This window comes from Abramis brama (genome assembly GCF_963993115.1).
Source record: "Abramis brama genome assembly, chromosome: 1".
Taxonomy (NCBI): Eukaryota; Metazoa; Chordata; class Actinopteri; order Cypriniformes; family Leuciscidae; genus Abramis; species Abramis brama.
Window position 1 is genome coordinate 63433907 of NC_139963.1, and position 8938 is coordinate 63442844.

Consider the following 8938-nt stretch of genomic DNA (forward strand, 5'->3'; position numbering starts at 1 on the left):
ATTTCTAGCATGCATCAGCATATGTATACAATGCAACACGTTCTATTTCTAGCATGCACACGTTTTCTTCCGCACCTGAGACGTGTGTGTCACGCAGGCGGTGTGCAAGATCTAACCTGTTAACATGGGAGCCGAAATAAAAACGAACACGCCATGCAGCCAGTGTGTAGCCGGCCTAACACATCAACCCAATTTTCATTTTCAACCAAAATTTGACGTCTAAATGATGAAGTTCATGTCCAATAACATTTCTAGCTGGGGTGACCTCACATTGTGGACATAATATGAGCACACAGTGAGTGCGCTGTGAGGTTACACTTGTGTCTCAGGTGTGATCATATGGAGAGATCACTGTGAGATCAACGTGTTGACTGGGATGTTAATGAAAACAAATCTGGCATTTTATTTGTAAAAAAAAAAAAAAAAACATTTTAATCTAAACTTGGTGTCACTATTTCTTCAGGGTGATCAGAGTTTTTTCTTTGTTTTCTAGAAGAAAATAAAACAATGAACAATCCTCTGTAAGTTTTTGCTATTGTAAATATTGTTGCAGATTCGCTCTAAACTCGTCAGTATTTTATTCTAATATTGTCGGCATCTCTATTTCCTCTGGGTGCTTCGAGTCCTTCCTCCCTGCAAAATAAAAGCATTGACTGACCTCTCGTATGTGTTTTTATCATGATTGCAGATTGTTCCAGATCAGATGAGTGTGAATCATCAGATTGTGTGCGGCTCAAAACTCACCAGCTCTTCTTGCACAGATGATCTGAAGAAGAATCACAGTAGGAGCAGCAAACACTGCGATCTCAACAATAATCACAATCACTGCAGGAAACATGAGAGGAAGAAGAGAAACTGTACATGACTGAAGTCAAGGCTATTCAACTATCAACAGTTATTGATGAAGCTTTTACAGACTGACTGATAGTTTAATGTTATAAAGCTGTCAGTATAAATGAACGTGTCGTACCTCTGTATAATGATCCAGCATTCACACTGACTTCAGTTTCTCCTGGATCTGTGGATCACGTCTGTTAGTTCAGTTCAACACATAATGCCACATATACACAACAGGAGCATGTCTATGTTCCCACAAATGGCCTACCCCTGAAACACAGGGTATACCTACCCGTAACTAGGATTTAGACAAATCGTAAAAAAATAAAAATATGGAAATGTGGGAACATAGGGCTGACCCCTACACAACATCATCAACACATAATACTTAAGCTTCATATCACAGAAATGATGAATATGTGCACGAGTCTGTCATCATTATCTTCTTACTTCAATCTCAAGGTGTCCGGAGGAGAATGACTATCACCATTGACCAAAAATAAATCTATTTGATGCTTTATTCATTCATAGATATTCATGTTATAACTTATAAGTGTGTTTCTAGCACACTTGCATTTCTAAGTTTGCAGAAACATTGAAATGTTGAATATCTATTTATTGACGGCATCTAAAACATACAACGTTTCCTGTATGAAAACATTAAAATGCACAAATATTGAGGAATCCTTTGAGGTTGATGTGTGTGACAGTGATCATGTGATCATGAACCTTGTGTAGAAGCTGCTGCTGTAGTTCGGCTTGATGTCTTCTCAGAGTTTGAGCTTCTGACTGGAGTCAGTGTTGTTGAAGCGACTGGAGCTGCAGAAGATGAATGTTCAGACGCATCAGGACATTAACATCATATTTTCATATTGATCATGACATGCAGTTTGTGTTCAATCATCACAGCTTACAGTGGCAGTAGTTGAGAAGAGAGATGTTACTGTATCATTTATTCCTGGTTTATATGAGAGTGAAACACAGTGAGCTGCTTCCCATAAACCTTCAGCTTTCCTGAATCAATGACATTATCAAACCTTAGAATTCCTCAAACTGCATAAAAATCCTTATAATTCCCAATATTGACCTCCCTCATGGGTCATACATGAAATATTGCATAAATCAGAAGAGTCTATTTTAGCCTAGTATGACCCATGTAGGAGGTCAATATTGGAAATTATAAGGATTGTTATGCAGTTTATGACTTTGACCACTAATATTTTACAATTGCCAGACGTATGAAGCCATCAGAAAGAGTAGAGCCAGTGTGTGAAAGTTTTCACAAATCTGTCTGAAAAGAGTGTTTTCTCACCTGAATACTTGACAGTGTATCTGACTGAGGTCTTGAGTTGATTTCTGTGAGTAAGCTGACATCTCCACTCTCTGTTGTTATCTTCATTCAGGAGTGTTGTAGACAGAGTGATGATACAGTGATATTGATCTGATGATGATAATATCTGATATCTGGAGTCTGTCTTCAGATCAACACCAGTCTGATTCACCCACAACAGCTCAACTCCCTCAGAACTGACCAAATCATCACAGGAGAATCCAGTCTCTGAATACAACTGACAGGAGAGAGTCACAGAGCGGCCTGGACTGATCTCAGTCTGTGAGGATGATGATGATGATGATGATGATGATGATGATGATGGAGACACTGAAACTGAACACAAAACACAAATCACAGACTCTTCAATCATCATCTGAGTTTAAAGGGAGAATCTGCCCTTTTTAAATTGACCACATAATCATAAACTTACCATGAAGAACATGCAGAGAAACACGTGCATCAGCTCCTTCTTGTCTGTCATTCACAAATTGTCTGCAGGTGTAAAATCCATAATCTTCTTCTGTGACGTTCTTGATGTTCAGAGAGCAGTCAGACTCCAGACTCAGTCTCTCTGTGTCTTTCTTCTTTATCCCTCCAGTAATCAGTTCAACTGCTGCTGAATGTCTGAATCTGTTATAGTAGGTCCATGTAGTAGATTTGCAGTCAGAAAGAGCATTATTACAGGACAGACGCACATTTTCACCAGAACAGATGAACACATGATCATCCACTCCACTGATACCTGAAACACAGTATATCTCAGTGATCATTATGATATTAATAAATGAAAAACATAAACCATACCAGCATACACTGTTAAAAAAATTTCCGTTAAAAAACGGAAAAAGTGCTGGTAATTAATTACCAGCACTTTTTCCGTTATTGTACGGGCACTTCCGTAAACCTTAAAACGGATATTTCTGTAGATTTACCTGAGTTTTTCTGTACCATTGACGGACACTTCCGTCAAACCTAAAATGGAAAATTCCGTATTTTCCGTAAATTACCAGTACATTTTCCGTACTATTCACGGATAATCCTTAAACAGAAATTTCTATTTTTATAGAATTTTATGGCATATCTTTTGGTAGCAAATAATTCAAGAACAATATATACAAATTGAACGTGGTTTATTTTTGTAAACATTTTCATGTAAACATTATTAAATGCATTCAATGGGTAAAGATATATATATATATATATATATATTTTTTTTTTTTTTTTTTTTTTTTTTTTTTACTGCTTGTGTTGTGGAATACATTTTTAGACAAACAAACAAGGGAAAAAACATCAGCAGGTACGTGCACAATATTGGTGTAGCACCAAATAGCTCACAAAATTATTTTAAAAAAAATCATAAACTGTGAAAGATTCAAAACATTTTCAAAAGCAAAACAATACAAATGCAGAAACAAACAAACAAAACCAAATGGAATACAAAGACAGGGCTGCTGCTTTTTACATTAAAAATAGCTTTAGACTTATAGTTAATAGTAGAGGGAAATGTTACAGTGTTGATGCCATTTTTCTGTAAGAGAACACAATATTCACAATATTCCTTAAAGGGTTAGTTCACCCAAAAATGTAAATTCTGTCAGTAATTACTCACCCTCATGTTGTTCCAACCCCGTAAGACTTTAGTTCATCTTCGTAACACAAATTAAGATATTTTTTATTAAATCTGAGAACTGTCTCACTCCTCCATAGGCTTCTAAGATATTGAAACTTGCCGGCACACAAAGTTAGTAAAGACAATGTTTAAAATAGTCCAAGTGACTACAGTGGCTAAATCATAAGTTTATCAAGTGACGAGAATACTTTTTGTGCACAAAAAAATAAAATAATGACTTTATTCAACTATTCATGTTCTTCATGTGGGCCTCTGAGAGTTCACGTAGTGTAACAGCGCAGCGCTTCTGGGTTGTACATCAGCACGTAGACTCACTATTGGCCAGCATCACACGCATGACCAACGTCGGCCAATAGTGAGTCTACGTTCTGACGTACAACCCAGAAGCGCTGCGCTGTTACACTACGTGAACTCTCAGAGGCCCACATGAAGAACATGAATAGTTGAATAAAGTCGTTATTTTAGGGGGGTTTTTTGTGCAGAAAAAGTATTCTCATGTTACTTTAATGATGTCTTTACTACCTTTCTGGAGCTTGAAAGTGGTAGTTGCTTAAGCTGTCAACAGAAGAAGAGAAAGCTCTCAGATTTCATTAAAAAGATCTTCATTTTTGTTCTGAAGATGAACAGAAGTCTTGCAGGAGTAATTAATGACATTATTTTAATTTTGGGGTGAACAACTTGCGTGAAAAACTTTCCTCCTTCGGTACGTTCAGTTAAAGGTACATTTTGAGATTTGACAAAAGCTTAAACTTTACATGGATTTTCGAAGTTGTTCATACAGGAACTTCAGAAGTCTTTGAGGAATGTGTGGACATTTGGTTTCCTTCATCTCAGCGTTTTCGACCTTCGTTCAGGATTTCTGCACAGGAAAGCTGGATATGAAGAAAAAAATTGATATGTTTTTAGCTACACAAGAAATTAAACGAAGTAAACTGAACTACAAAGTATAATGCAGACCAGGTTGAGGTTGAAAAACAATTGTACAGTGTTTTACGTTCGTTAAATTATCAACTGCCATCCCTAATTCTTTCAAATTCAAACACTGTATAAAACGCTAAGACTTCTGTTTCCAGTGGACTCCATTTGCATGTTATGTTAGCTTGTCTGCTCAACTATACCTTATAATATGTTTCATTATTTTCAACTACATAAACAGTAACACAACAGCATGCTAGAGATAAATAATTAAATTAAAAATGTGTTGCTTACCTTTAAATGAACTCCAGAATAAGTGCCATGTAGCTCACTGCCTCAGTGGGGTAGGAGATGTGGTCAATAACTTCTTGAATGACAGCAATCCTGAATGCCCATCATCTTAAACAAATAAGCTATTACAAAATGAAAAACATCACACAATCACTTCAGAAAACCGCTCCAAAAATAGTTTAAATATTCCCTATACAATTTTTTCTATTGACCATATAAGCTTACAAATCTTTGAAGGGGGGTGTTCAGCAACCAACTTTTTCTATAAACATTTAAATTTAGTCTTTAAATTTAAATGTGTTTTGCCAATATTGAACACTCATAATGATTAATAAAAAAATAAAAAAATGCTAATAAAACAAAATACAAACCCATAAGGATGGTGGTGGTGCTTGGGATGCACAGTACAGCAGTAAAGTCCTGTCAATAGATGAGAAAAAAACAGAAACACTATGAAACAAACTAATGAGGAGGGAGCTGGTAAAGAATGACTAACGTGACAGGCAGAAATATAAATAATAGCAGTCATGTTAAATGTAAATTAATATTTCAAGGTTATTATTTGGTCTTTAAAGTCAAGCGTGTCGTCTAAAACAAAATAAAGACAATAAAAAGTCTAACGTAAACATAACTTTAAGTTACCTCATTTGGCAGAAAGGGTGGAGGTGCTTTCCTTGATCCAGCTGAACTGCATCTTCACATACAGTCTCTCTTCACGTTGTACTGTATCATCATGCAACAACAGAAACACAAACAAACTAACTTAATGAGGAGGGAGCTGGTAAAGAATGACCGTTACAGGCAGAAGTAGGTAATAATAGCAGTTATATAGGCTACACATATTATATGACTTTAAACCCAAAATAATGACATTGAAAGATTAATTTACACTTAGCACGACTGCTATTATAGGTGATAATAATATTATTATAGGTGATTATAGGTGATAATAGCAGTCGTGTTAAGTGTAAATTAATCTTTCAATGTCATTATTTGGGGTTTAAAGTCATATAATATGTGTCCGTGTGTCGTCTAAAACAAGACAACAAAAAGTCTAACGTAGCCTAAACATAACATTAACGTTAACTTACCTCATCTGGCAGAAAAGGTGGTTTGTTTTCCTTGATCCAGCTGTAACGTTACTGCATCTTCACGTATCATGATGTATCTTCATGCCTTTTAAATCAACTAATGTTAAGTCTTGAATGGCTTTTCCTTTTCTTGACGTTTCCTCTGGTAACGTTAGCTTTTGTATGAAGGCATTCAACTGCTTCAAAAACATAAGTTAACTTACTGCACGTCTTTATCATAACTGGTTAACGGATGCGCGCAGCACCGACAAATAAAAGTCAATAAACCAGTTACAACGAGGACACTATAACATACAATAAGGGAACTTCCACGAGTGTGAACTAAATCTTTCAATGTGTGACGATATGCATAAAATGATAAACGACGGCTCCGACATTCATTTGCCTAACAAGCCAGATTTCAAATAACATTACGTAAACAGCTTATTTGACATATAGTTAAATATAATTTTCGGTTTTTACCACAGAAGTGTCAGAATGGCTTCCACACATCCGAAATCCGACTTTATAAAGAAACTTTGGCTGCTATCATCTGCGTGTGTAATGGCGCTTGCATCTCAAACTTTTCGCGCCGATCAGGTTGGTTCCCACAATACAACTCGTAATTCAAAATACGGGTAAAAGACCAGGGGCCCGTTCTTCGTACGTCGCTAACTCAGTTAGCTGGATTTGATTGTTGGCGATTTGGCATGATCTTGGATTGTTTGGTTCTTCGACCCTCATCCTGGACTTGCTGTCATAGCAACAGGAGCGCAATCTTAAACCTGCTCGGGAGCAGGCTTATTTCATGTTAACAGGATTAGATCCCGGCTTCATAAGCGGAGCTGATACGGGAAGTCCAGCGCAGCGCGATAGTGCACTTTCTGAGAGATATATTTTTTCTCGTGACTCGTGAGATTGTCGTTTTTTGTCGCTTTTAGGTTTAAAAAACAGTTTTAGTTTTTTTTTTGTGGCATTTCCAAGCCACTTAAGACCCAATGTTGTAAAGCAGTTTTTATTTTATTTTTTTATTTTTTAGGCTATCATAATTTTTTATGAAGATCATACAATCATGACCATGCCGATTACAGATATGTCACTCAGGCTTCACTAACGTGATTGGTAGACTATAGCCTACCATAGACTGCCATCAAGTCCTCAATGAAGGGGATTATGTGAACAGAAAGGGGATTCACAATGTAAATGTGCAGCCCAGTAACTATTGTGATTCTTAATATTCCAGATTAGTAATATTATATAAAATAAAAAAAAGGCAGTTGACTAAAATCTTCCATATCACAAGTGTGAAAGCAAAATGGCCACACTCTAAAAACTGCTGGGTTAAAAAATAACCCATCCTTAACCACACCGCTGGGTCACTATTGGACAGAACACGCGCTGGGTTGGTTTGACCCAAGTGCTGGGTTTTACCATTTAACCCATATTTCTGGGTCATTCATTTGACCCAACCAGTGGGTGAAATTAACCCTCTTGCTGGGTTAAGTCTTACTCATGTGCTGGGTTATTTCTTGTCTCATTGCCTTAATAATTAGTAACAAATATTTGTTATATTACGAATGTAAAATAATTATTATCTCTGTAATACAATAAACCAGAGAGGCCACATATGTGATTTCAATCTCATTTAATTTTTTTAAAATTTTATACATTTCTTTAATACTTTTCTTTATTGAATACAAATGTTAATCAATGTCAAAGATCTGACATGTCCCCCTCGTCTCGTTCCTGAGGCACAGAATGTGCAGCAATTCACCAGTCATCTCATTTTGTAAATATTCAACCATGTTTGTCCTCACCTGTTGATTACACAAGTCAAGTCATCTTTATTTATATAGCGCTTTTTACAATACAGATTGTATCAAAGCAGCTTCACAGTGATACTGTAACATGAAAATAATACAACAAAGTTTGTTTAGAAGAAAATTGCATCATCGTCCACCTTAAGGCAAATCAATAATATTGTTGAATATTAAAAGCCCCCAACTAAGCAAGCCAAAAGCCAAGGCAACAGTGGCAAGGAACCAAAACTCCATCAGTGACAGAACAGAGAAAAAAACCTTGGGAGAACCCAGTCTCAGTTGTTCAGTTCTCCTCTGGCCATCGAGCGAACAGTGTATAATTATGATTCAGGCAGCATTACAGGTCAGAGGTCAGATTGAATAAGAACATTCAGAATATTTATCCAGTTCCATCTGGTTGGAAGTCGGAGTCATCACACCGGTATGGAGACGAGTTTGTTGAGGATCAGTCGTGTCGATGAGGCCTTCACAGGGCTGATGAGGCTGGCCCTTCAGGGATGCGTCATGGATGGGTCCAGGCGCAGGTCCACCTTCTGATCTGGATACGGCCCGGATCCGGCTGACTTCAGTAAACCTCAGAATAAACAGAAAGACAAACATTAGCATAGATGTCATTCTTCTTATTAAATAATGAGTACATCAGGTGTTATAGGAAAGTGTGCCCGGTTCCAGCTGACCTATGCTGCCTAATAATCATTTAACTGATTTGAATAATGTATAATGTTCTATATGAATGCCAGGTAAAAGAGATGCGTTTTAGTCTAGATTTAAACTGACAGAGTGTGTCTGCTTCCCAGACAATCACTTAGAGTGTTGCAAATAAACTGACATGCAAGTTAAGCTTTTTTGTGGAAGTATCAATTTATTATTGAATATGCAATAAAAATATTGCAAACATTACCAAATGACTAAATGTAAAAAAACAAACAAAATGTGTATTCAGTATTTGCAAACTGAATTATAGTAATAGTAATAAAAGAGTAATTTGGACAAATATTATCAACATTAAGGCATTAAAATAAAACATTAATTTATTAAAAGT

At 36.4% G+C, this 8938-nt stretch overlaps 1 long non-coding RNA gene across 1 annotated transcript; it reads right to left on the reverse strand.

Annotated features, from left to right (window-relative positions):
• Window positions 1-478: 478 nt before the first annotated feature.
• LOC311078324 lies at window positions 479-1105 on the reverse strand. Its single transcript, XR_014605133.1, has 3 exons — window positions 971-1105; window positions 745-825; window positions 479-633 (listed from the first exon to the last, which is right to left on the reverse strand). It is a non-coding gene; the product is annotated as an uncharacterized lncRNA (long non-coding RNA).
• Between the last annotated feature and the right edge of the window lie 7833 nt (window positions 1106-8938).